General features: G+C 41.7%; 1 pseudogene; it reads right to left on the bottom strand.

Moving 5' to 3' along the window:
* Positions 1–27,876, bottom strand: part of LOC109991664 (NACHT, LRR and PYD domains-containing protein 12-like) — a 32,400-nt pseudogene that overhangs the window by 1,496 nt on the left and 3,028 nt on the right.

Raw genomic sequence — 27,876 nt, 5'->3', positions numbered from 1 at the left:
AATCCAAAATCAATTAACTTAATCAAACCAATAACTGTTACAAACTAATCTAAGCAACAAACATTATCAAGCAAAACTTGTGAATGAAGTGTAAGTGTAAGTGTAAGTGTGTGTGTGTGTGTGTGTGTGTGTGTGTGTGTGTGTGTGTGTGTGTGTGTGTGTGTGTGTGTGTGTGTGTGTGTGTGTGTGTGTGTGTGTGTGTGTGTGTGTGTGTGTGTGTGTGTGTGTGTGTGTGTGTGTGTGTGTGTGCGCATGAGAGAGAGAGAGACAGAGAAAACAAGATAGTGGAGAGAGACAATGCACCATGTGGCTTTGTCACATGGTGACAAAATGGTGGACAACAAAGGAACCCGTGTGGCTACCTTTCTGAATAGTTTGAGCTCTCTGAGCTGAGTTCAGTAACTGTTACTTAAACACCAGAAAGCCAGTGGCTCAGTGCAGAGTTCAGTAGGAGAAGTTTCAATGGACTGAGTATTTTGAGCAGCTAAGAATGCAGCAGAGAATGAACTGGAAGTGGAGGAGTTAATGTAACGAGAGTAACGCATGGGAAGGAGAGCATTTGATGACAAAGAGAGACACATTAATAATAATGGCACTGTGATCTGAAAGGCAAGGGTCTATTATTTCCAAATTGTTAACAGGAAGACCACATGACAAGACCAAGTCCAATGTGTGGCCATGTTTTTGAGTGGGACCTGAGACATGCTGTGTAAAATTAAATGATTCAATTTTCACGGGAATATTGAAAGTGCCAGAAGCCTCGAAAGGTCCAAGTCCTGTAGTTGAATGAATTGTCGAAGTGGAGCTCTGCAGAAGGGGACAGGGACCCAGAGAATGTCACTGACTTACAAGCCGGTCTTTTCCGGTTGTGCACGCCGTAGTGGGGCATTCAAAGTTCCTGTGTGGAGGCAGAGCAGGAAGGGTTTCAAACGTTAAAATGTTTGAAAGGACCCGCGATCCTACTCAGTTCAGGTGTAGGCCATCTGGATGTCAGCGATATCCAGCACTTCAGCGTGGGGGAAAAAAAAAACGCCGGCATTACAGATTTTCACATTGGACATTGGACCAAAGCTGGCACAGTTGTCTCAGGATCAGGAGGGGCAATGGCCAATGGAGGGAAATCCTGCATGTTGAGGATGTGAAACTTGTTGTCAAGCAGGATTCCCTCGTTTGTCGAAAACTCGGAATGTCTGCCACTGTGTGTCCCTTTGCTCACAACAGTCCATTCTATGGCAGGGTCCGTCCAAGGAGTAGAGCTGGCTTGTAGAGCAAAAGTCTGATCAGTGAGAAAGAAAAAGAGGGAACTGTAAACAAAAGGACTGATGATAAGAAAAGTAAAAGGCAGATTATTTACACGATTACACAAATTCCACGTCTTCGTCAAGGAAACGTCCCAGCTCTCTTCTCCTCCGCTCTCCACCAAGTTAAATCAACAAGAAAAACCTAAACCTAAATCCAACCGTCCCCGGGCACAGTGCTCGGCCCCTGAGCCAAGTATAACATCCCAATAGCGGTCGCTGGATACTAGCGCTGGATCTCCTGCTCCTGCATCGTCTCGGCAGTGTGCTACCCTCTAAATGGTCAACCTGAAATTCCACCAGGTTTTTCAAAGTCCCTTGTGGCATCACATACTGTTTCTCTGGTTTTAAAGTAGTCGATATTATTCAAAATGTCCCCCATTAGCTGAAACTGGATCCATTGACTGTCTAGCTATATTACTCTCTCAGTATACAAACTCTGAAATCATAGTTATGGGTGATCTAAACTTGGATTGGTTGACCAAAAGCTCTGATTATCTGAAGAAAATCTCATCCAGTCTCAATTTAACTCAACTAATTATTGAACCCACCAGACACAAATTGAAGAATCCTTAAAGATCGACTTTGATTGATTTATTGTTCTCAAACAGAAGTGAAATAAATACTGCAAGTGGTGTCTTTGACTTAGGTTTAAGTGATTGATAGTACAAATTTTCATTAATTCATACATTTTGGTAACTTGGCAAATGAACCATTTAAAGCTGTCTACCATCTAAGAGTAACTCTTCTCTTAGGTTGAAGCTGTAACAATATATATGTAAATCATCTCATAGCAGCAGAGTTATATTTGGTTTGGAGCGTCTGACATTTGTTTTGGAGCGTCTGACATTTACGAGTCAAGCTGATATCTGCTTTCTTGCCTTATAGAGATGTACTGAAGTAGCCAAGAATTTGTAAGATGTACCTTCTAGCAGAATATAAGTAAGTCTGTTAACATAGAAACTTTGTCAGTACTTTTTCAGTTTTTGATTGTTAACAATTTGTGTTCTGTTGTAACTGTCTGACCTCGGCCGATTTAACAGTAGAATATCCAGTCTGTTTCGTGATTTCATCATTGGATTCATACAGCAGCAACAATTTCCACCCAACAGTGATCATTGACCTATTACTTGTATTAGGGATATGCATCTGAAGAGAACTTCTTCACATATTTTAGTTAAAAGAAATATGAAACATTTTAATGAACCTGCTTTTATGAATGACCTATTTGAGAGCAACAGCCATCTTACATCTTAATTTCAAGATACTGAACTAGCCTTTGACTTTTTTACTAATAAGTTCCTCTCTGTGGTAAATAAGCATGAACCTTTTAAAAAAGTTAGGATCTAAAAATAGATCTAGTCCATGGTTTTCCCCTGAACTGTCAGCTGGATTTCTATCAAGAAACAAAGCTTGGTCCTTAGCTAGATGCACGGGAGAGGCACTGAGCACTCAGAAATAAATGCACTTCATTTGTGAGAAAAGCTATAAATTGGTTTATTACTTGAATTTGGTCTCTAGCTGCTATTGCAACCCTGCAAAATTCTGGAAGGTGGTAAACTCTAATAATAGCAACGCTGCTACCTTCCTACCTAATACTCATGTCAGGTTTGACAATTGCTTAGTGAATGATCCTAGTAAGATATGCTCTGCCTTCAATATTCACTTCGTAGCGGCCGGTCACATCTTTGAGGATGTGGATAAAAGATCACCCCCTCCAAGTATTGACCTTCCTCCCACTGACAATGGCTGTATTCCCAATCTAAATCATACTTCTCAGTTTAACTTATCTCCTGTCTCAATCAGTGTAGTTATAGAGGCTCTTCAAACCTTAGATCCTAAGAAATCTACCGGTGAAGAAAAACTGGTTCCTCTCTTTCTCCGTCTCTCAGCCTCTCTGATTGCTGAGCAATTTACTCACATTTTTAACGTTTCCATTTCATCCGGAGTAATTCCCAAAGTATGGAAAACCACTTATGTTACCCCTTTACATAACAGTGGAGATACGAGTGACCCTAATAATTATAGGCCAATTTCCAAATTGCCTTGCTTATCAAAATTGTTAGAGTCTCTCATGAATCACCAACTCAAGGAAATTCTCTCAACAAACTCTGTTTTAAGCCCACATCAGTCTGGGTTCAGATCTCTGCTGTGATCTGCAGTGTCTGCTGTCACACTAGTGTTGAATGATGTTGTCAATGCTTTGGAAAAAAAACCCCATTGTGCTGCCATCTTTGTCGACCTCTTCAAAGTATTTGACACTGTTGACCATTCATTGCTTTTGCTAATTCTTGGATGCATGGTTTTTGAACTACCTTACCGACCAACGGAAATCAATGAACCTGGGAATCACAACAAGCTCTGATCTGAAAACTAGGAGGGTCTTATCAGCTAGGTGGGTGAATCGAAACTTCCTTTGAGTAAAGATTGATAGTGGGTCATTGTCAGGCTTTGTTTGGGCTGAGCACTTCAGTTTCATTCTCTGAGCATCAACAGGAGAGGCAGTTGACGCATGTGACACCATCTGTTGATTGCAAGCTGAAAATCTGGGGCTGGATTTTCACTAAAATCCAAGTTTAAAAGAGTCTGAATCTGAAACTGCCAGCAGAACAAGCTCTGATCTGAAAACTAGGAAGTGTCTGACAATTCAACGTGGCCACAGAGCCTGGGCATCCACGACTACTGCTTTGCCTATTTCCTCTGGTCATCTGTTAAATGCAACATGTGCTACAAAGAAATCTCTGTCATTCATGGGAACAGAAAGAGACACACCTGTCATAGACAATGCAATCTTAACAACTTGTCTCTGCTAGTGATGTGAAAAGCAGTTCTTTTCAGTGTACTGAATCAGTAGAATCAGTTCAGTAAAGTGATTCATTTCAAAAGATTTGTTCACCGTATCGTTCAGTACTTCTCCACAGCTCTGCCTACTAATCAGAATTTAATAAGCTGAAACACGGCTGAAATCTTAGTTCTGCTCGTGATCATACTGAGAACGGTCGGTGGTGAATAATAAGCCAATGAGCTGAGAATTTAGTTGGATAAAGCTACAGTTTGCCAACTGAAAGTGGTTAAAACAATCATATATATCAGTGCAACTGAATTTGAGAAATGAACGACTCTTTTCAGTAAGTGATTCAGTTCAGTTTGTTCACCCAGATGATTCGCTCTTTTTAAACGGATTGTTCACAAACAACACATCACTAGTCTCTGCTTAAGAAAGCCTCTTCTCCCCACCCTTCATTTACTTTTGGCCTCTGGAACGGTCAATCTGCTGCAAATAAAACTGAATTCATCCAAGCACTTGCAAAAATGTCAAACATTCAGGCACTTGCCCTAACTGAAACTTGGATCTGCCCAGAAAACACTTGATTTAATTCTGACTCGGAACTGCTCAACAGCAAACCTGACTGTCACCCCTCTGCATCTATCAGACCACTTCTTTATTCAATTCACAATCTCCTTGCCGGAACTCCCTCAGGCACAGCCATGAATGGTTTCATACCACCAAAACATGTGATCGCTCAAGCCAGCTCAGCTGTCTAACGAGGTAATGGCTGCCATGCCTGCCCATAAGGTCTTTACCACACTCTCTACAGACGAGGCTACAGACATACTCTGCTCCACACTAGCCTCATCTCTGAACAAACTCTGCCCTCTGGTGTCCAAACCCGCTCGCAAAACCCACCCTAGTCCATGGCTCACTGAAGTCATAGGAGAGCAAAGAGAAGGGCTGAGGGCAGCAGAGAGAAAATGTCAAAAATCCAAACAGTCCGCTGACCTCAATGACTATAAGCAAAGACTTGTCTCATTCTCCTCCAGCCTGAAAACGGCCAAGACAACATATTATCAGAACAAGATATGCAATGCCACAGATACAAGAAAAATGTTTTCTGCTTTTAACTCACTGCTTCAACCACCTCCTCCTCCACCCTCTGATCTGTTCACACCAGACATGTTTGCCTTGTATTTTACTGAAAAGGTTGCAACCATCAGTAACCAGTTTTCTGAGCATGACCAACTCAGCCCAAAGGCATCAACCAAAAGTGCCCAATCGACTCATTCTCCTCTCTGACTGAGGATGAAGTCTCTAAGCTTGTGCTAGACTCTCGGCCCACCACCTGTCCTCTGGAGCCAATACCATCAAGCCTCCTGCAGACCATTTCCTCTGCGCTTAATGCTGCACTTAAGCATATCATCAACTCCTCTCTATCAATGGGTTTGTTCCCCACCGCTACTGTCAGTAACAGAATTGCTACGAGCTGCAAGAGCTGCGGGTCAGTCATCAGTTCTATTACTGCTAGACCTGTATGCTGCCTTTGACACAGTCAACCATCAAATCCTCCTATACACGCTATCTGAATTTGGCATCTCAGGATCTGCCCTCTGCTGGTCCGTGTGCTACCTCTCTGGGCGATCTTTTAGAGTGTTGTGGAAGGGAGAAGTGTCCAAAGCGCACAGTTTATCCACAGGGGTATTCCAAGGGTCAGTGCTTGGTCCCCTTCTCTTCTCCATATACACAAGCTCACTTGGTTCAATAATCCGCTCTCATGGCTTCTCATACCACTGCTATGCCGATGATACCCAGCTTTTCCTGTCATTCCCGCCAGATGGTGTTACAGTCTCAGCAAGAATCTCGTCATGCCTTGCTGCTATCTCTAAATGGATGAATGAACGCCACCTTCAACTCAATCTTTCAAAGACTGAGCTCCTTGTCATCCCAGCCAGTCCCTCCATGCAACCACAGATCAATATCCTAAGACGCTGACTAGACTCTTCTCCTCTGTTTACCCCCTGGTGGTGGAATGAACTTCCAAACTCCATTCGATCTGCAGTGTCCCTCTGCACCTTTAAGAAAAAGCTAAAGACCCAGGTCTTTCATGAATACATATGACCTTAATGATGAGGATGACGATGGTCTCGATATTATAGATGATGATGATGGTAATGACGATGGTTTTTGTTTGATAATTACAACTTTTAAGATGGTTTCTATGCTGATTAGAGCTCTCAAGAACTGCCGTCAATGTTATGCTTTGCCTCTGTGCAATGCGTGTCAGCACCTGTGTGTCCAATCGGATTCAAAGCTGTTTACCATTCTGCGCTTAGATTCATTTCCGGCGATAAAGTTGGTTGGCCCTCCCTTACTGAGAGACGCAATAACCACTGGCATCTTTTTAACTATAAAGCCCTTACCGGAAAGCTTCCATCTTATGTCACCACCTTGTTACATCTGAACCTTGGTCCATTTTTAACATTTTAGAAATATTACTTTTAACCGCCCAATACCTGACTGTAACTGTTTTATTAGACAAATTGCTGACTTATCATTGTAGTCATTTCAAGCTTTTTTAAATTATTTTAGTGTATATATTTTATTGTTCTTATTGCTCTTTTATTGATTTTATTTTCTGTGGTAGTATGTTAAATAAATAAAGGTTGATGATGATGATGAAATCTTGGAATTGCAAGTAAAACGTTTTACTTTTAAGAAGACCTTTTTTTGCTTCAATGAGATTATATCTCTCTTGAAGTCTTAATTTTGTTTGCAATTTCAGAAGTTTTGGTAAGAATATGATTCCATAATGTAAGCTTGTTTCATGGTGCTCAGCTTGTTTTTAGGTTTGGAGTCACACAGTGTTCATCATTCCTGAAGTGTTTAACAGTAGCACAGACTCAAAGAAAGAAAAGGTGTCTGACCTCAGAGTCTCCAGTCTGCAGTTTGGACTCTGCAGATAATCACACAGCAGCTTCACTCCTGAATCCAGCAGCTTGTTGTAGTTCAGGTCCAGCTCTCTCAGATGGGAGGGGTTGGACTTCAGAGCTGAGGCCAGAGAAGAACAGCTGATCTCTATGAAACTGCACTCACTCAATCTGAATAGAGAATAAATGAAGAATAAAAATAATGTATAATCCACTCACATGTGTTCAGGTTGTGATGAGTATCCCAACATCACTTTGTCCTGATGAATAAAGTTTTCTCTAAATGAACAGAGGATCATTTCTGATTGTGTATTCACTGAATCTAAATCCTCCAAATGTCAGCACAACATTCATACAGCTGTTCATGTGCACAGATGAATAACAGGCTGCTGATCTCAGTCAGCTCTGTGATGTTAGTACCTTTATCAAATCAGACACTATTGAATCATAAGTCTTCATGAATTAACTTCTTAACAGAACCAGAGGAAACCAGAGGCTTCACATAGTCAGAAAACAATTCCACGTCAAATCTTGTAATTCAGATTTCATCTGATTCAGCAACTTGAAAAACATCCGAGGATGAGTATTGAAATGACACAAATGAATGACACAGTTAGTCATCTGACCTCAGAGTCTCCAGTCTGCAGTTTGGACTCTGCAGATAATAATACAGCAGCTTTACTCCTGAATCCAGCAGGTTGTTTCTGCTCATGTCCAGCTCATTGAGATGGGAGGGGTAGGACTTCAGAGCTGAGGCCAAAGAAGAACAGCTGATGTCCGACAAACTGCAGTGCCACAATCTGAATAAAGAAGAAAAGATTTAAATGTAGATGACAGTGAGCTTTATGCATGAATGTGTGATGTTGTCCACATGAACACATTGACGTGATCATCATCTGTTCATTTCAACATTGAAGGACTTTATTAGGGTGCATTAATACTTTAGTTCTTCTTGATCCTTCTTAAACCCTTTTCACACATCTCCTGAAAAATCCGGAGATTAGGCTACCCGGAGGGGCTTCAGGCTATATGTGAACGCAAACCGAAAATTTTCACACGGACTTCACCTAGATTTCTCCGGCCAGGCCCCTAGTATTTTTTCCACAGAAGTCTGAGTGAGCTGATGTGAGAACGCAGCAGCATATTCTCCAGAGAATTCTGTTATGCTTTGGTCTTAGTATGTTTGGTATTTTTGTCTAGTTCAAAGTTCAGGTTTCCTTGTTGTTATTTTTCATGTCTATCCTAATGTTGCTTGTTCACTTTGTGTGTTATCTTAGTGTTTCTTTAAATTAATGTTTCCTAGTGTTGATTGTTTCCTAGTTTAGCCTTCAGTGTTTTGTACCCTTGTGTCCCTCTATGTTCTAGAGGTTACATTCTTGAGTTTCTCTGTGTCTTCAGTGTTTCATGTATTCATTTTGTAGTTGTCCTCAGTGTTTCTTGTCTTGTGTTCATTCCTGCCTCTGTGTGTTTCCCTCCAGTTTGATTTCCCTGATTGTCTACACCTGTGTCGTAGTCTCACCTATGTCTGATTACCCCATGTCTATTTAGTCTCTGTGTTTCTTCCCCTTTGTGTTAGATCATTGTTGAAATTTATTGTGTGTCAATAGATATCAGTTTTCCTCGTGCTCCTTGTGGTTTCCTTGTGGCTAGTTTTTTCCTTCAGAAGGTTGTGTTTTTGTTTTGACTTTTTGCTTAAATAAATATTTAAGTTTGATTCTGCAATTAGGTCCACCTCCTTAGTTTTTTACAGACCATGACAAATTCACCTAAAGCCAATGGGACCCCAGAGACATTTGTATACAGTAACTGCCACACAGTGCCTGAAGTGTCTGCACAAGGCCACTACGATCTCCGTGCACATAATTAAACGGATGCATTATGTTTTCTGTTCGTCAGTATGTTGTTCTCCACTCTTTTCTGGATGTTGTCATTCCGTTGGACTACACTTAACATTGATATAAAGGCAAATATTCTCATTATAACATTGTGTAGTGGTCTAGATATTATCCGGAGTGCATATGTGAAAACGGCTTTAGATTCAAACACTAAAAGTTCTGGTGAGGAACTTTCATTACGTGTCCATTTTGGGGCCCCCTGTGGACAAAGTGAAACCTCTTATCTCTTTACTGATCTTGTCCTGTACAGTATTCCCTAACAAAACACCCCTCATGCTTTATTTGAACTCTACAAGCTACAAGTCAGTGTGAATCTCTTCAGTAGAAAATGTAAATAAAGGCTTTTCCAGACAGCGTCTCCTCATGTGACAGTGACCAGGTGGAATCATCAAGAGAAATCAGGATTCATTTCAGTCTGTTTCATCAGCAGATTAAACCTCCTCACAGTACGTTTCAAATCATTCCAGTATCTGGAATACCTTAACAGGATATAGAAACGTTATCAAAACTCAATCTAAACTTGCTCTAATGATAAACTCTCTGACTGGTCACGCCTGCCTCCTCTGTGTTTCTATTTGAAATCTTCAAGCAGAGCTTGAATCCTGCATTGGTGTGACTCTTTGGCCTCTGTTAGACTGTTTATGACTCTTAACTCTGTTTGAATGCTAACCACACCACCCAGCTGATGGAGTTAACTCTGGACCAGTTACATCAACACCGGCATTATCTTGTAACGTGGCTGGTACAAGTGGAGAAGTTAGCGGCAGGTAGTAATTAGCAGAAGTCCCGGGATAGCTGGTTAGCATCAGATAGCTGACAGACAACAGAGGGATTTCCACACAGCACTTTCATTCTACCATACTTCATATGGAGCACACAAAGCCATGTCTCTACGCTGCTGTATTCACTCATCAAACATGAGCAGTAATATAAAGACGTAATCTGCATAAACGCATCACTGAGATTCAGAGTCCTTCTCACCATCTTACACACATGAAGACGGATGTCAGAGATCAACAACTTCACACACTCAAAAAATAACAGAGGCACCACCTGGTGGAGTTATTTGGTACTACAACAATATTCAGACTGTTACAATCTCTGACTGATGGAGCACAATGTTGAGTCTGTTAGCACAGAAAACTAGCCAATCACATATTTCAGTTCTATCCTTTGAGTAACTTTACATACTGTTCAGACATTTGGAAGGATCGACATGAACAAAATACATTTCCTCAGATTTTAACACAGGGTAAGACTGAAAAGGTAATGATTTGGTCTTGTTTAGTTTTGTATTTGCAGAGTTCAGATTTAGTGTTTCTTGCTTTTTTCCTTTGTGTGTTTGTTTAATGTTTCCTAGATTAGTCTTTAGTGTTTCCCTGTTTTTATTTTGTAGTTCATGTCCTTGTGTTTCTCTGTTCTAGTGTGTATGGTTAAATTCTTGAGTTGGTCTGCTGGTCTGACCGCTAATCTTTCGTGTCATCTTTTGTGTTTGCTTTTTTCCACATTTTCGCCGCATATAAACATCACGTTTCGTTTTGCATTCATTCTTTTTGTAAACAACTCATTTTTATCTGACTAGAGATAACTTGAATTGGCCAACAAGTTTTGTCCCTAGTTAGTTATTTCACAAGAGTTTAATTCTTTTGATATACTCGGAGCCACTGAGACAGACGACACGGCTTCAGCTGCTGAGCATCAACTTTACATTGCTGTGTGACGTCACTTCTACCTGACTGTTGAGACAGTCATTTGGCTGGTAGAAGTTCAGGTGGATCAGAAAGCGATCTATCGCTACCTTTGAGCTTGACCACACGGGGGAAGTTTGACTGAACATCAATAAAGTAACCTTTCTTGAAACAGCTTCTGCCTGGAGAGATTTCGAGAAAGGGTCGTTGTCCAACATATCAGTAGCTTCAGGTTATTAATTTCTCACAACATAATTCTCTCAATCACATTTTTCATTCAGATCATTACAAAACCATTTATCGTTTTATTTGTTACTTTCACCATTATGACGCTACTATGATCGGTCAATTAGAATCAAACTATTTTATTTGTCATACAACTATATCATTTCGGTATTAAAGTCATACAAATTAAAATCTTTGATATTTACTTTATTAATCTGCAATATTGTTCACAATTTCTGTAATAAATTCTTACATAATCTGTTGGGCCACGCAGGCTTAGGACAGTCAAACAATGAACATGGGCCTGCACCTCTGTAAAAGCCTCATTTGAGTTATTCACTGAGATCACAAAGAGGCCTAAAAGGACTCTTAATCCCAGAATCCCCTGCGGTACTTCACACCTACGCGTGAAGTAAGGGGGGACCGGAACCTCTCTCTCCTCATTGGAGGAGACCTGAGGTAGACCCCCCATGGAGCAGGCCAGGCTACAAAGCTCCAAGACTTCCATTGTTCTCTCTCTTTCCACGCACTGACTTCAAGTGCTCGGAGACCCAAGCTCACCTCCTGTTTTCTGCAACAAATCTTCCTTTGTTTTAAAGTTTTGGCGCACAGGTAATCCGCGGCCAGCAGTGTTCGAAATTCTGAGCTCGGATTGTCCAGTGAACGCATCTCAGTTTCTCGGAGAGCGTCAGACTATAATAGATTATCAGAACGATAACGGTCTTATTCCGTCCTGCAACGAAAGGACATCAAAGGACATCTTTCCACTCGACAGAGAACCATCGAAGCCGCTCTTGCCGTAAGGTACCCTCGCCTCCATCAGACGCCTCTGCACCAGGACGGACAGAAGATCTGCTCCATCGCTGGACTCTTTTCCTTTCACCAATCGCGGGCAAAGCGATTCACAAGTGAGGCTTAATTAGGTCTGGGCAGAATTAGCTTTAGAGAGTGTTTTTAACAATTGTTGATCAAAGCAGAAACTGTAATTTTTTATCTTTGTTGGACCGCTGCGTCCTGAGTTTTACCTGTTTTAAAACTCTTGTTGTTGTTTCGGACCGCTGCGTCCTATATATGTTTAGTGTAACAGCGTTATAACCGGGTATTACTCTTCTGATCAGAAAGGCCAGTGTAAGCCGTATTAACTTGAATTCGGCTATTGGTTTGTTTCTGTGAATGAAGGGAATTCATGGCAACATCTCCGAGTTGTGGCGCGGGAGTCGGACTGTGATCCGGCCTCTTCAGGCACGCATTTCTCTTTTATTCTCTTTTATCCTCTTTTATTTCCCCCTCTACGAACATACACCCACACACATTCCCGTGTAAACGTACATCTGGAGACTAACTCCACCACCGCACCATTACGCACATAGGCCACACACACACACACACACACACACACACACACACACACACAGATCTATTCACTCCCTGTCATCCAGGCGCCTCAGAGACACAGATCGTGTAGGGCCGAACTCGGTCTCTTTTAGACATTAAGGCCACATTAGGTCTTTGTTAGGTGTACGCCATCGGAAGGGCGACCACGTGGGACGAAGCAACCTTCCCCCCCTTCACACACACGCACGCACGCACGCACGCACGCACGCACGCACGCACGCACACACACACACACACACACACACACACACACGCCTTGCTTGATAATGTTTGTTGCTTAGATTAGTTTATGATAGTTATTCGTTTGATTAAGTTCATTCATTCTGTTATAATTTTAAGAGAGCAGTTGTTTGTGATTACTGGTGTATTTACATTGTGATATAAGCTGGGTGCGAAGGCTTTGTGTACGGATTTCACGCCTTCAATTTATTAAATACAGTTATTAATTATTAATAAGGACCCCTTTAAATATTTAATGATGCATCTGAAGGGGCTAACCTTTAATGCATTCAAATTCAGACACAATTTTTATTATACACATATAGTACAGTCAGTGATCTGACCTCAGAGACTCCAGTCTGCAGTTTGGACTCTGCAGTCCAACAGACAGCTTCACTCCTATATCCTGCAGGTAGATGTTCCAGCTCAGGTCCAGCTCTTTGAGAAGGGAGGGGTTGGACTTCAGAGCTGAGACCATGACGTCACAGTGAGTCTCTGAGAGTCCACAGCCAGAAAGACTGTTGTGGCATATAATAGAAAAATATGACTTTGATATGTAAGTCTCACATTTAATGATTTAACAGTTTGACATGTCCTGTTTTGTCTCAACTTTACACATCAGTGGAATCTGTCACTGACACAAAAAAGTCTCATCACTCATTTTCAAACCTACAAATTTTTCATCTTTCAACCGTTTACTTAATGTTGCAGATGAATGGAAACAAATGCAGTTTTATTTAGGATTACTTAATGGCTATCTGTGATCGAAAGTGTGATCTATTCAGATTGCTCTCTCTGGATTAGAAAACCATTTTAAACCCACTGAACAGTAACTCTCGAGGAAGAGGATCTCATTCTTGTGCTGTATGGCACTCTTCTATAAAAGGGACTGCTGCGTAATGATCCAGAAATAAAACAAGTCAGCAAAGAATAAAACGTAGTGAGGTCAAGGATCTCCTGTAAGAACAGTTATTCTGTGATCTACCTGCTGAGATTTTAAGAGATGATGCTCATAATTGATTTGTAATGCCTTCAGAGGCTGGAAGGGGGCGCTCACAGCATCTGATATCTCCCTTTTCAGGAATTAACACTATCAGCCATCTCAGTCAGTTCTTTGGGAATTCCCTCCTGAATGTGTTCACAAAAAATATCAAAGCAATTTTTGAACTCAGGCCAAAAAGCTAAAACAATATATATAAAAAAAACTACGACTGATTATTTTTGCTGAACATTAACAGTGGAACACTATTTGATGAACAGTGAGGAAAAATAAATTAGTAAATTAGTACATGACACAGATTTATAATACTAATCACATCTGGACTTACTCTGCCTTCCTGCAGTTCCTCACAGCTGGAATTAGTCTCAATCGCCCCTGGTCTGATGTGTTGTGCTTCTTCAGGTCCAACTCATCCAAAAACTCCTCGGACATCTGCAGCATGTAGGCCAGAGCAGAGCAGTGGATCTCAGAGAGTTTTTTCTCTGATCTGTTCTCTGATTTCAGGAACTCTTGGATCTCCTGATGTACTGAGAGGTCGTTTGTTTCTGTCAGACAGTGGAAGATGTTGATGTTTCTGTCGGGAGAGAATTTGTTCTTCATCTCCTTCAGGTTTTTGATGACTCTCTTGATCATTTCTGGACTGTTGTCTGTCTGACCCAGAAGGCCTCCTAAGATTCTCTGGTTTGACTCCAGAGAAAGACCATGAAGGAAGCGAACTAACAGATCCAGGTGACCGTTCTTACTTCTCAGGGATTTCATCATTGCTTTATTTAGGAGAACTTAAAGAGTTGAATCTATATATGTTTTTCCCAGAAATCCCTTCAGAACTATTGTGTTCCTGTTGGTGAAGCATGTAGACTGCAGCCAGAAACTCCTGAACGCTCAGATGAACAAAGCAGTAGACTGTTTTCTGGAAGATCACACACTCTGTTTTGAAGATCTCTGTACAAACTCCTGAGTACACTGAGGCCTCTGTGACATCCAGACCACACCGCTCCAGGTCTTCTTGGTAGAACATGATGTTTCCGTTCTCCAGATGTTCAAATGCCAGCCTCCCCAGCTTCAGAAGAACTTCCCTGTCGGCCTCCATCAGCTCATGTGGACTTGTCTCACGTCCCTCATCATACTTGTGCTTCTTCCTCTTTGTCTGAGCCAGCAGGAAGTGTGAGTACATGTCAGTCAGGGTCTTGGGAAGCTCTCCTCTCTGCTCTGTGGTCATCATATGCTCCAGAACTGTGGCAGTGATCCAGCAGAAGACCGGGATCAGACACATGATGTGGAGGCTCCTGGATGTCTTGATGTGTGAGATGATTCTGCTAGACAGATCTTCATCATCACTGAACCTCCTCCTGAAGTATTCCTCCTTCTGGGTGTCAGTGAAGCCTCGTACTTCTGTTAACCTGTCAACATATGAAGGAGGGATCTGATTGGCTGCTGCAGGTCGAGAAGTTATCCAGATGAGAGCTGAGGGAAGCAGATTACCCTTGATGAGGTTTGTGAACAGTATGTTTAACGATGACTTCTGTATGACATCAGACACATCCTCAGTGTTTTTGAAGTCCAATGACAGTCTGCTTTCATCCAGGCCGTCAAAGATGAAAAGAACTTTACAGACAGCCAGCATCCCTGCTACGACCTTCTGTAATGCTGGATGGAAAACATGGAGCAGCTCAAGAAGACTGTACTGCTTATTTCTGATCAAGTTCAGCTCCCTGAATGAAAGCAGGATCACCAGACTGACGTCTTGGTTCTCTGAGCCCTCTGCCCAGTCCAGAGTGAACTTCTGCACTGAGAAGGTTTTTCCAACACCAGCGACACCGTTTGTCAGAACCACTCTGATGGGTTTCTGTTGGTTGGGTTGAGCTTCTGTCTTTTGTTTCTGTTGGTCGGGTAAGGCTTTTAAGATGTCCTGGCACTTAATTGGAGTCTCATGGAGGGTCTTCTTTTTACATTCTGTCTCAATCTGTCTCACCTCATGTTGGGTGTTCACGTCTTCATTCTGTCCCTCTGTGATGTAGAGCTCAGTGTAGATCCTGTTGAGGAGGGTTCTACTTCCTGTTTCATCACTTCCCTCAGTCACACATTCACATCTCCTCCTGAGACTAACCTTATGTTCATCTAAAACCTCCTGCAGACCTCTATCTACTGGAAGAAAGAATTATAGAATCTGCTTTAAAATGTAATTGTAAAATAAGTAAAAAGAGTTTTAATTTCTATACATTTACCAATAAAAGTCCTGTTTTAGGAGGAGATCACAGAAGCAGAAAGGTGTACTGTCTTACTTTGTTCAGTGCTGCTCTGACTGACTGGCTGCAGTCCAGGTCCTGTTTTGGATCTTTCTCCACACTGAGGACAGGACGAGTCTCCTGGTGAACCAGACTGGTCCCAGTATGAGGTGATGCACTGTCTGCAAAACCGGTGTCCACAGCTGGTAGAGATGGGATCCTTCAGGACGTCCTGACACACAGGACAGGACGGCTGCTCCTCTATAACATGACTCCTCTTCCTCCCCCTGTAAAGACATATCTTTAGAACCAAGCTGATTGTTTACTGATAGAAAATATGAAGATTTATCAAACAAAATCTAAACACTCAGATGACCATAGAGAGCAGGCAACACCTTCTTTCTTATGTTTGTATTCAGCTCATAGTCTGCAGTGAGATGATTGTTTCTTGTATTCTAACCCTCCTGCTTTCATAAGTCGTTTTCACATATGCACTCCGGATAATATCTAGATATTTACAGGAGGACTTCTCCGGAGATTCTCCCGACCTAGCCGTTCACATATGCTCCTCACAGCGGGGGACTATCCCTGTCAGAGGGGAGGGGGCTCGGGGGATTTCCAGAGGTAAGACGTAATGAGAATATTTGCCTTTATATCAATGCTATGTGTAATCCAATGGAATGATAACATCCACAAGAGAGAGGAGAACAACATACTGACGAGCAGAAAAGATAATGCAGCCGTTTAATTACGTGCATGGAGATCGTAGTGGTCACGTGCAGACACTTTATGCACTGTGTGGCAGTCACTGTATATAAACGCCATATGCTGCTGCGTTCTCACATCAGCTCACTCAGATTTTCTGCAGATAAAATATTAGGGGTCTAGCCGGAGAAACTCCAGGTAAAGTCAGCCCGAAAAATGCGGCTGTTTGCGTTCACACATAGACTAAAGTCCCTCCGGGGAGCCAAATCTCCGGAGTTTTTCAGGAGATTTCTGTATGTGTGAAAATGGTTATAAAGACTAAAGAACATCTCTCTCTCACTGTCTCTTGAAACATTAATGATCCCTTCCTGCCCGTACATAGTTACTTGTTGTTCTTTAGATGATATCCTGTCCTATACTAAACACCTTGGATTGTCATGTTCTGCCACTTGTGGCAGACATGCATGTTTAATATGTAAGAGGAAGAGATACTATTTGTTAGAGGTTTGTTAAACATAAATAAAAAGAAGATTAAAAAAAAAGGAGTTAGTAAGAAGACTTACTTTGTGTCTGAGGGTCTAGGATCATTTCTGAAGCATAAAGGAACATCTTTGGACTGATCACTCTTCAGAGACAGACAGCTGGGTACAGGAGTCTCTGCTTTCTGTCCGCTCCACTGAACTCTGCAATAACAAACTTGTTTTATATTCTGTTTTATAAAAAACAAAAAAACAGAAGTCTGGGCATCCAGACAAGGTAATGTTCTTGTTTTGAATGACCAAACTGCACACAGTGGTGATACGGAAAAGATCACTGCACAAATACTCTAACATTTGACAAACAGAATGGATGACGGGTATAATAAGGAGGATTTTTAAAGATGATCAAATGATTTCTCTTTGAATCAGACAGTTTAAGCTGGTAGATTGATGTGAGTAGAAATTAAATGTGAAGTGAAAATTAGTTAGTAAGAAGACTTACTTTGTATCTGAGGGTCCAGGTTCATTACTGAAGTCTGGGGGAGAATCTTTGGACAGATCACTCTTCAGGGACACACAGCTGGGTACAGGAGACTCTGCTCTCTGTGTGCTCCACTGAACTCTGCAATAACAAACTTGTTTTATATTTTATTTTATTTAAAAATAAAACAGAATTCTGGGCATTCAGACAAGGTAATGTTCTTGTTTTGAATGGGGGGGGCCCTATTCCATCAGCCCGACAAAACCAACAATGTGGAACCGCTGCCCTGTAGGCCCACCACCCACAGTGAGAGACGTGGTGCATGCAAAGCCGGGTGGCAGGCGGAGGGTTAGGGCAGCACAGACCACTTCAGGGGATGTGGAACGTCAACTCTCTGGCGGGGAAGGAGCCGGAGCTGGTGCGGGAGGTGGAGTGCTACCAGCTAGACATAGTTGGGCTCACCTCAACGCATAGCACCGGCTCTGGAACCAAACTCCTGGAGAGGGGCTGGACTCTCTCTTTTTCTGGAGTTGCCCAGGGTGAGAGGCACTCGGCAGTTGTGTGGATACTCACAAGCCCCTACTGAGCGCTGCTGTGTTGGATTTCTCCCCGGTGAACGAGAGGGTCACCTCACTGCGACTTCAGGTTGCAGAGAGGAAGGCTCTGACTGTTGTATGTGCATATGCATCTAACAGCAGTTTGGAGTTCACGGTCTTCTTGGAGTTTCTGGGTGGGGTCCTGGAAGGGGTTCCGCCTGGGGAATCTGTAGTTCTACTAAGGGACATCAACGCGCGCAAGGGCAACGATGGAGACGCTGGAGTGGGGTGATTGGGAGGAACGGCCTGCCCGATCTGAACCCGAGTGGTGTTTTGTTGTTGGAATTCTGTGCTAGTCATGGATTGACCATAACAAACACCATGTTCAAGCTTAGAGATGTTTATAAGTGTACCTGGTACAATAACACCCCTGGCCAAAGATCAATGATCAACTTTGTAGTTGTTTCGTCAGATCTGCGGCCGTATGTTTTGGACACTCGGGTAAAGAAAGGTCAACTGACGGTTGACCACCACCAACTGATCACCACTTGGTGGTGAGTTGGATCAGATGGCGGGGAAGGCTGCCGGACAGACCTGGTAAACCCAAACGTGTAGTGTGGGTGAACTGGAAACGTCTGGCAGATGTCCCTGTTCAAGGAGTCTTCAACTACTACCATCGGAATAACTTCTCTTTCATCCCGGGGGAGGTTGGGCACATGCAGTCCGAGTGGTACATATTCAAAACTTCCCTTGTGGAAGCTAGGAGTTGCGGTCAGAAGACCGTCTGTGCCTGTCACGGCAGCAACCATAGGACCTACTGGTGGACACCAGTGGAGAAGGAGGTCTTTCGGGCTTGGTTAGCCCAGGGGTCTCTGGAAGCAGCTGACAGGTATCGGGTGGTTCAGAGGGCTGTGGCTTCAGTGGTTGCGGAACCAAAAACCCGGGTGTGGGAGGAGTTCGGGGAGGCTTTGGAGAAAGACTTTCGGTTGGCCTCAAGGAGGTTCTGGAAAACCATCCGACGGATCAGGAAGGGAAAGCAGGGTTTGCCCCAGGCTGTTATCTGCAGGGGTGGAGGACTTCTGACCCGGACCGGGGACATTGTTGGGCGGTGGAAGGAATACTTTGAGGAACTCATGAACCCAGACAACACGTCCTCTGAAGAGGAGGCAGAGTCTGAAGATCCGGGGGAAGCCTTAACACTAACCTTGGCAGAGGTCACTGAGGCAGTCAGAAAGCTCCTCAGTGGCAAGGCGCCAGGTGTGGATGAGATTCGCCCCGAGATGACAAAAGTGGGAGCTGTGTCCGCATCCTCGGCACAAAGTCAGACACGTTCCTGGTGCCTGTTGGCCTTTGCCAGGGTTGACGAGTGAGGAGAGGATGGAATGTGAGATTGACCGACGGATTGGCTCGGCGTCAGCAGTAATGCAGGCGTTGTGCCGAACCGTTTGGGTGAAGAGGGAGTTGAGCCTGAAGGCAAAGCTCTCGATTTACCGGTCAATCTTGGTTTACATCCCTCACCTGTGGTCATGAGCTATGGATAGTGACCGAAAGAATTAGATCGCGGATACAAGCGGCCGAAATGAGCTTCCTGCGGAAGGTGACTGGGCTCGGCCCTAGAGATAGGGTGAGGAGCTTGGAGTAGGACCGCTACTCCTTCGCATCGAAAGGAGCCAGTTAAGGTGGTTTGGGCATCTGTTAAATATGCCTCCTGGATGCCTCCCTTTAGAGGTTTTTACTTGACTATGAATCTTTAATAAACTATCTGATGAAAAATACTATAAAAGCAGCTGTAAATATAAAAAGATAACGAGAAGGCTACCAGGTTTGTTTCTGTTGTCAGGAGGCTTACTTTATGTGTGACGGTAAAGGTTCATTACTGAAGTATGGAGGTTCATCTTTGGACAGATCACTCTTCAGAGACGCACAGCCGCCCCCAGGAGACTCTGCTCTGTCCTCCTCTTCCTCTAAAACACACACTCATGTTCTCATCTGAAGTCAGTCTGAGAGGAAAAAAGAAACACTCACTGTGAGATCAAAACACAAGAAACAAGAGAAACCAGTTTAATCTAATGCTAAACCCAGGACTAGGACACACACATGCGCACACACAAACACCCATCCACTCACACACACACACACACTCTTTCTTACCCACACACACACACAAACACACTCTCTCAGTCTCGCACACACACATTATTGTGTTATTACATGTTATTTGTGTCAGATTTGATCTAACTGACAGGATAACTTAGCTGTCAAACATATGCCACACAATCCATTCCATTCTATTGTATTTAACAGAGAAACTGACAGTACGTGTGACGTCAGGACGTAGCAACGGCGGCGATGTGCCATACGTCTATCACTACGTACACTGCGACGTAGCAGCGGCATGTTATATATATTTTTCTTTTTTTTCCAAATGTATTTATTAGATATTTTTCTTACAAAGAACAACAAGACACAAACACGTTAAATTTAAATAAGCTTAAATTATAAGAAGAATAAAGACACTGAACTTGAAGGCACAGTCATTGGTACAGAGGCAAAGGATAGTTAGGCATTGTGTTGCTCAACGGATGTCTGATAGAGCCATAAGAAATTGAGGGCCCTTCACAAAGTCCAAGAAGGAAGTCCATATTTCTTCAAACAGTGCGTATTTTCCATTCAAAGGGTATGTTAGTTCTTCCATGGCTATAACTTGTACAATGTCCATTAGCCAGCCCTTTGTAGTCGGTCTCTGTATAGATTTCAAACATTTTGCAACAGTCTGTCTGGCTTGAAGTAGGCTTAGATTGAGATTAATGTCCTTTGGTATAAGTCCCAAAACTCTCAATTTTGGGCACATGGGTAGATTCACCTCAGATGTATTAAAGTGTCTCGACAACCTCTCTCCAAAACTCTTGTAACTTTGAACAGGACCATAAACAATGGAGAAGTGACCCTTTGTGTGTTTCATATTTACAGTTTTTTTCGATTGCTATGACATTTTTTTCAGCACTTTTAACAATTTTCCTAAACTCTTAACACAACATCTGTCTGTGTAGGCTATACAAGAAACACATTTTTTGTTGCTTTGACACAAAATGCATACATTTAACACAAATTTAAAATGCTTGAACTACACACAAGCTCAACCAAGACCAAAACAATGGATTTTTACTGCCAAATCTACTAATGATTTCACACTGTATGTCAGAACAGATAACATCATGTTCGAAACCTAACCTATAGGCTAAAGTCAAAGTGAACAGCTGTTCATATTGTAGATTGAAACACAAATATATCCCCTGTATTTTTTCCATTGCTACTGAGAAACAGCTGATTGAAGTTATACAAAAAGATAAATCACAGCTGATTCCCATAGGAACACACTCAGGTGTTGAGGTTCCCACATGTTATACAGTAAAAAAAGGACCTCTTTGAGCTGATCTTGTGTGGAAAAGGAACAATATAGAGCAACATAAAGAATGTAAATACAATGCCTTGAGAGGGAGAGGAAGACGTGTAGCAGGGAGAGGAAGATTCAAGATTTGTCAAATGCTGAACAGATGTGCAGTGAAATGTGAAAGACTGTTCCGCAAGGCCATACAATAAACACTCAAAGATTACTACAGTAATACAAATACAGTAAATGTAGAAATATACTGTAAGATAAGATAAAAAAAGAGAAATATAAATATTCAAAATGTAGAAAATGTAAACAGTGTAAAGAGTAAAGTGTCAGCGCATAAAGTGTCCAGGGTGTCAAAGTGCATACGAGTACCAGGACATGGGAAAGGAGGGAGACAACGACAAGGGAGAGGAATTAGAATGCATGTTGGAGCTCAAAGAAGGACCAGAGCCAGGGTAACAGATGAAATAAGAGCTACTATCATTAGCTCAATTGCTAATGCAAACAAAAGGGGCGAGAGGGGACATCCCTGTCTGGTCCCTCGTTGGAGCTTGAAGGGCTGAGAGGTTACAAAGTTAGTCATAACTGAGGGAGTATGGGGAGTGGTATAACATTTTAATTAATTTCATTTCATTTCATTTATTCTGGTAACATGGCTGATGAAGCAGCCGACCCACCAGTTGAAGCAGTCAACCCAACAACTAGCTTTTTCGATTTTAAAGGATATTTACCCAAACATTTCAGAAAGACACTTTAGTTTTAACATGTATTATCATAGTCACTTTAATCTTATATCCATTACACACTCCCCTTCAAAACAAATCACCATAATGAACCATTACCACCTTTATCAAGTGCATGAAGCAACTTTCTAAACTATTTAGTAGTTCACACCTTTAGTTTAACCACGTAGCCTAAATGTATTAAATAACCATGAAATGTATGCCTTTTCATCCTTATACTTCTTTAATCTGAAATCTAATTGTTGACCACTCCCACTGCCGTGAAATATCACATCTGTTACCAAAAACGCGAATCAGACCATCAAAACATGTGAAGAGTGTGATGATTGCAACTGGCAATGCATACATACAGAATTGCTGCATCTATGTCATTCACTGTAACGATATCTAAGCTCCCAGACACACCGATCATTTTTACCTTTTTGGGCCATCTCCTAAAAACTTCTACGTGTCTCCACCATAGACTGTAAATATTACTGGACGAACCCTGACCCGTCTGTGACATAGGCAGAAAATGAGTCCAATCAACGGCCGCATCCATATTGGATTTGCAGTTTCAACCTAACTTCGGATCAACCTAGCAACAGCAGTAAGGCGGGACCGGCTGGACTTAACTCTGCCCATTCAGCTCGACGTTAGCAGTCCACTTGACAGCATAGCTAACAGCTAGGCTGCTATCATCCCCTACTGCTGCTCGTCCTGAGAAAACTCTATAAACAGTAAGTTAACATTTAACTTTTCTACAACACAGTTAAAACTAATTATATTCAACCCAAATATTTAATTAAAATCTTAAAACTACACTTTTTTAAATATACAATCATGGTTATTAGTTATTTGTCAGAGCAGTTAGACTTAGTCAGTGTCAGCAGAGCAATACATTAACAAAGTTTTATCCATAGACTGTAAATAAATGAGACATCCAGAAGAAATCAATATTACAAAGCATACAGTTCATGTTACTGTTCTGACAAAAAGAGGAATGTCTGTGTCTTATATTTACTGATGTCAACAGCGATGAGGTGAACATGACAATTGAAATATAATTATTTAGTATTTATTTTAAGACATTTGTTTTCTATAGAACCCTGTGAAGTCATGGAGTCTGTGGACAGTGTCAGCTTCACAACAAAAACTTTAGTATTAGAAAAAATAGTGTTTAAGACTGGCATCTATTATTAGGAGTTGCAGCTACCTTGTTCAATATTATTCCTGCAGATGTGGCTCATAACAAAAAAACACCCTGAGCTGTCACATGTAGTTAACTGTACATTTTGTCTTGTCTGAGGTATTAATTGAACACCTTTGTATTTCTCCTATAGACACAGTGTGGATTATTGGTGACTTGTCCATCGAGGTGCCCAGAGAGCTGCAGAGACAGAGGAAGAAGCCTGAGCCTCAACAACATCTGCATTTGTTGGTTCTTCTGGGGTGGACTTCAGTTACTTCTCTTCAACAGCTCGCTGTGAGGGAGGTCTCCCCCGGATGGCCTGAGTGATGTCACCCACAGGCTGAGAGCTGGAGCTGAGGCGGGTTTTAAGCCTCTTGACAAACCGTTACACCACGCCCGCCTGTCAAGCTGGTCAGCTAGACGCCTTATTGTGAATAACTCTTATCCTTCATCAAATCAAAATGGTGAGTCATCAAAACATTCACCCCCCCGTACAGTGTGTGTCCATGAGTGAGACATGAGCTAATCACACCTATTTGTTTGTTTTGTACAAAGCTGTAAACATGTTCATCTCTGCTGTAAAAACAGATTTTTTTTAATGTTGTTTTTCAGATTACCGTATTTTCCGCACTATGAGGCGCACTTAAAAGCCTTTAATTTTCTCAAAAAACGACAGTGCGCCTTATAATCCGGAGCACCTTATATATGGATCAATTGGTTAATTGGTTGATCCATACTGGTTGTACACGGCGCTCAGCGACACTGACTCGGATAATGACGAGAGGGATGGTTGGATGCCGTACTCGCCCAACTGTTCAATTCGGACACTGAAGAAGAAGAATTCGAGGGATTCATGGACGGGGAATGAACTGAAAAAGTGAGCTTTACGTGTTATACGTAACTGAACAATGTTGAGTTATGCACTAACGCAGGGGTGCCCAACCTTTTTTGAACCAAGATCTACTTTTAAAGTTACCAGTCTGCCGAGATCTACCAGTCCACATAGTGAGCCATAGCCTTTACCAACAGCCTACAAACGCATTTAATACTCACACAACAAGCAGAAAATAATAAATGAGAGTTCTGTAAAAAATAATGCAGACTACAGACTACAGCAGGCTGCTGTGAAATGATTTTGCTTTTGTTAAATTAGCTGCAGACACGGTGAGAGTGAACGGAGTAAAGTCCAACCGACTGTTTGACCGGGTCACGTGTGTTCCCACCTCGGTCCGGACGGATCACGGATCAACTGTGTGCTGTAGCACTAAAAGTAAAAAGTAAAAAGGTTCGCGTGGTGGCTGGCGCTCCAGTGCAAGTGTGTGTGTGTGTGTGTGCGTGCGTGTGCGTTGTTTGTTGGTGTGTCTCGTCCCCTGCGATGCTCACAGTCATGACAGCAGAGAGGAGCAGAGAAAAGTAGCTGCAGCTTCATCAAATGCGCTTAATACTCGTAGCATAGTTTCTATATATGACTTTTTGGTAAAACATTTACCCCCCCGGTTTTACCTGCACGTCATTGCGCATGCCTGCACTCTCTCTTGCGCGCGTTCTCTCTCTCTCTCTATCTCCGCCGCTCGCTCTCTCATGCACGCAGCAATTTCATGAATAAATGAAAAATTAAATACACACAGGTCGGAAGTATACTTGGGCTCCCAACACAGGTATTGTGTGTGGGAAACAGTGCAATGAGATGAAATTGAAATCACTTTTCTATTTTACAATTGTATTTTATATTGACAAAACATCTCGCGATCGACTGAGAATCAGTCAGCGATCTACCTGTCGATCGCGATCGACTGTTTGGGCACCCCTGCACTAACGTTTGAATTAGCGGTATCAGACTGTGTTTCTTTTACGTGTTTACAACTGAACAAGGCTGGGAGATATTGTGAATATGCACATTAACGTTTGAACAACGTTGAGTTATTGTGAATGCACTACGTATAAAACTACGTTTTGAGAGTTAAGAGAAACGTCAAAGAAATAATTTATTATTTGGGGAAATCGTCTTATGTACTTTTGTTTTTGTAGTTTTATACGTTACGTTTTATACGTATTTATATTTATATATTCACAATATCTCCCAGCCTTGTTCAGTTGTAAACACGTTCTATTCTATGCGCCTTATAATCCGGTGCGCCCTATATATGAAAACAGTTCTAAAATAGGCCATTCATTGAAGGTGCGCCTTATAATCCGGTGCGCCTTATAGTGCGGAAAATACGGTAAATAAATATTTCTATATAAATGCACTCCTTTATGTCTACTTATGAGTATACATTTCAGATTTGAAATGACAAGACTAAAATGTGCATTAATGCTCAACTCAATAGCTTAGGGAAGGAAGTCTACTTTTACACGACTTCTTATTCTTTCGACATTTTCTTTTACCAAATACTAATGTAGTTCATTTCTGAAAGTGGGATGGAACAGAGTCATTGCAAAAATATGCCCTTAAACACAGCCCCACTCTTAAATCAAGATACATGGAGAGTAAATAAGATCAATAACTTGTGAATAAAAACACAGTTAAAAATGATTTAGAAATGTAGTCTTCCCAGATCAATATCACATAATATCAACTTCTCCCATCTAAACTGGACAAAGGGTTTTAAAATGGGAAGAAAATGGTTTGATTGCAAGTTGTTTGGAGGAGATCTATTTTTATTTGAACAGCATGAATACAGTCTTCCAAGGTGCAAACCCTCCTCCTCCTCCTGAAGCTTGTGGAGCTCCTTGATGTACTGCTGTCTTGATGACCTTGATGTGACGGGTCTCCCCAGGTTGGATGATGGACATTTTCATAATGTTGTTTTTTATCTGAAGGTAATCATTTTATAAGGTTCCTTATCTACCTCAGCACATAATATGTGTGATTCATTATGTTCACTCTTTGGATCTTTATTTGCTTTTGATTCCACAAAAGTTATTTTCTCATATTTTGTTTACATTTATTGGTTATTTATAATAATGTCCTTAATTTGCACCTTTTAGCACAGTTTAAAGTTCTTTAAATCCTTTGTAAAATAAACACTGTCAATGTTTCCATTAAAATACAGTGCACGTGACTGGATCAACAAAACCATTCCAGTTGTTTCAAGTTGTATAGACTGTTTTAAACTGGAATAAAAAAGGTGACCTGCACATAAATTATTTTGTTTATTGTTTTCCTTCGGTGTATAAGTTTAGCCCAATTTAATTTTTTGATTAGATTTCCCCCAGGCTTTGGGTTGAGCACAAATACATTTTATTGAGTAGAAGAGTTGGTTGGGTTTAATTTGAATGAGTGTCATCAAATCAATTTAGGGCGAGTATCCATAACTTGAAAATATAATTTTCAAAAGTAATACATTTGAGTTGGGAAAACTTAAAGTGTGTGTGTGTGTGTGTGTGTGTGTGTGTGTGTGTGTGTGTGTGTGTGTGTGTGTGTGTGTGTGTAAAGCAAACCAGACTTGGTTGAAGATCCAAACCAGCCAACACCTTGAGGCAGAAGTTGCTCCACCCCAAGGACAAAACTCACAGACATAGACAAAACAATGTTGTTTATGTTATCCAGTGTGAAGAGGCGTGCAGGGATTTATACATTGGATACTAAACAACCACAACACAAACACACTCCTCATCAGAGAGCCAGCTCTTCAGGACTGGATTCTGTGGTCCACTTACATCTGAAGGACAAAGGACACTACTTTGAGGATGACAAAGACCACATCCTGGACAGGGAAGACTGTTGGTTTGAAAGTTATGTTAAAGAAGCCCTCTATGTTAATGTGGGAAAAACCATCCTGTCACAGAATGTAAAAACAGGGAACTGGACCCAATTGTAGTAACCAAAAAGATTTATTTAAACAAAAAGGCAAACAAAAACGTACTGCTCAACAAAAAAGGGAAAACAAGGAGCCACGAGTAGCAGTCTGACATGGGGAAAATGTAACAATGAACTGACAACATTGTTGTTAAATTAAAAACATCCAGAATCCAAACTAACTACATAAAAACAGTAAGATAAGGAACTGTAATTTAACACCCAACCTCCACGCCAACATGGTATTTTTTTCGAGGCTGCATAAACATAGTGAAATGAAAATGACAGATATGACAAAGGAGACACCAGACACACTGAGGCTGTTTCTGAAACCACGTACTACATACTACTATCTAAATCAGTATGCAATATATACTACTATAAATAATGTAAGATATTTATTAAAGTACATTTAATAAATATCTTACAAAAGAACTCAGAAAATGAAACTGTAGGATTCTATTTCAGAACCTTAGACAAACTCAGTTGATTGAGAAGATTTCATTTCGTTTTTGTTATTATTTACAGAAAGTAGTATACGTTAGATGTTTTGAGTCACACTCCTTACCAGTAGGTGGCGGAAATGCACCAATTTGTTTGCCAACCGCCATAAAACTCAATCGAAGAAGAAAAAGAAGATGGCGGACCTGGTGCAGCGTATTTTCTGAGCTCCGTCTGCTTGTCTCGATTTTTCACACACTTTACCATCCAACTCACTTCTATGTGATCGTATGAATCTCTAATACACCATACTGACGCTTTAACCATAAAGTGCTCCGGAAACTGCAGCATGAAGACGAAGAAGAAGCTCTCTTCAGCCCGCAGTAGCTCGGAGATTGAAGACCACGATGATGCTAAGATGGAGGTCTCTACTACGTACTACGGTGAGTGTATTGCGTCACTTCCTGTTCTAT

The sequence above is a fragment of the Labrus bergylta genome, chromosome 15, assembly GCF_963930695.1.
Source record: "Labrus bergylta chromosome 15, fLabBer1.1, whole genome shotgun sequence".
In the NCBI taxonomy this organism is placed as follows: Eukaryota; Metazoa; Chordata; class Actinopteri; order Labriformes; family Labridae; genus Labrus; species Labrus bergylta.
The sequence above is the reverse complement of the archived record's forward strand: the minus strand, read 5'-3'. Positions and strand labels throughout refer to the sequence as shown.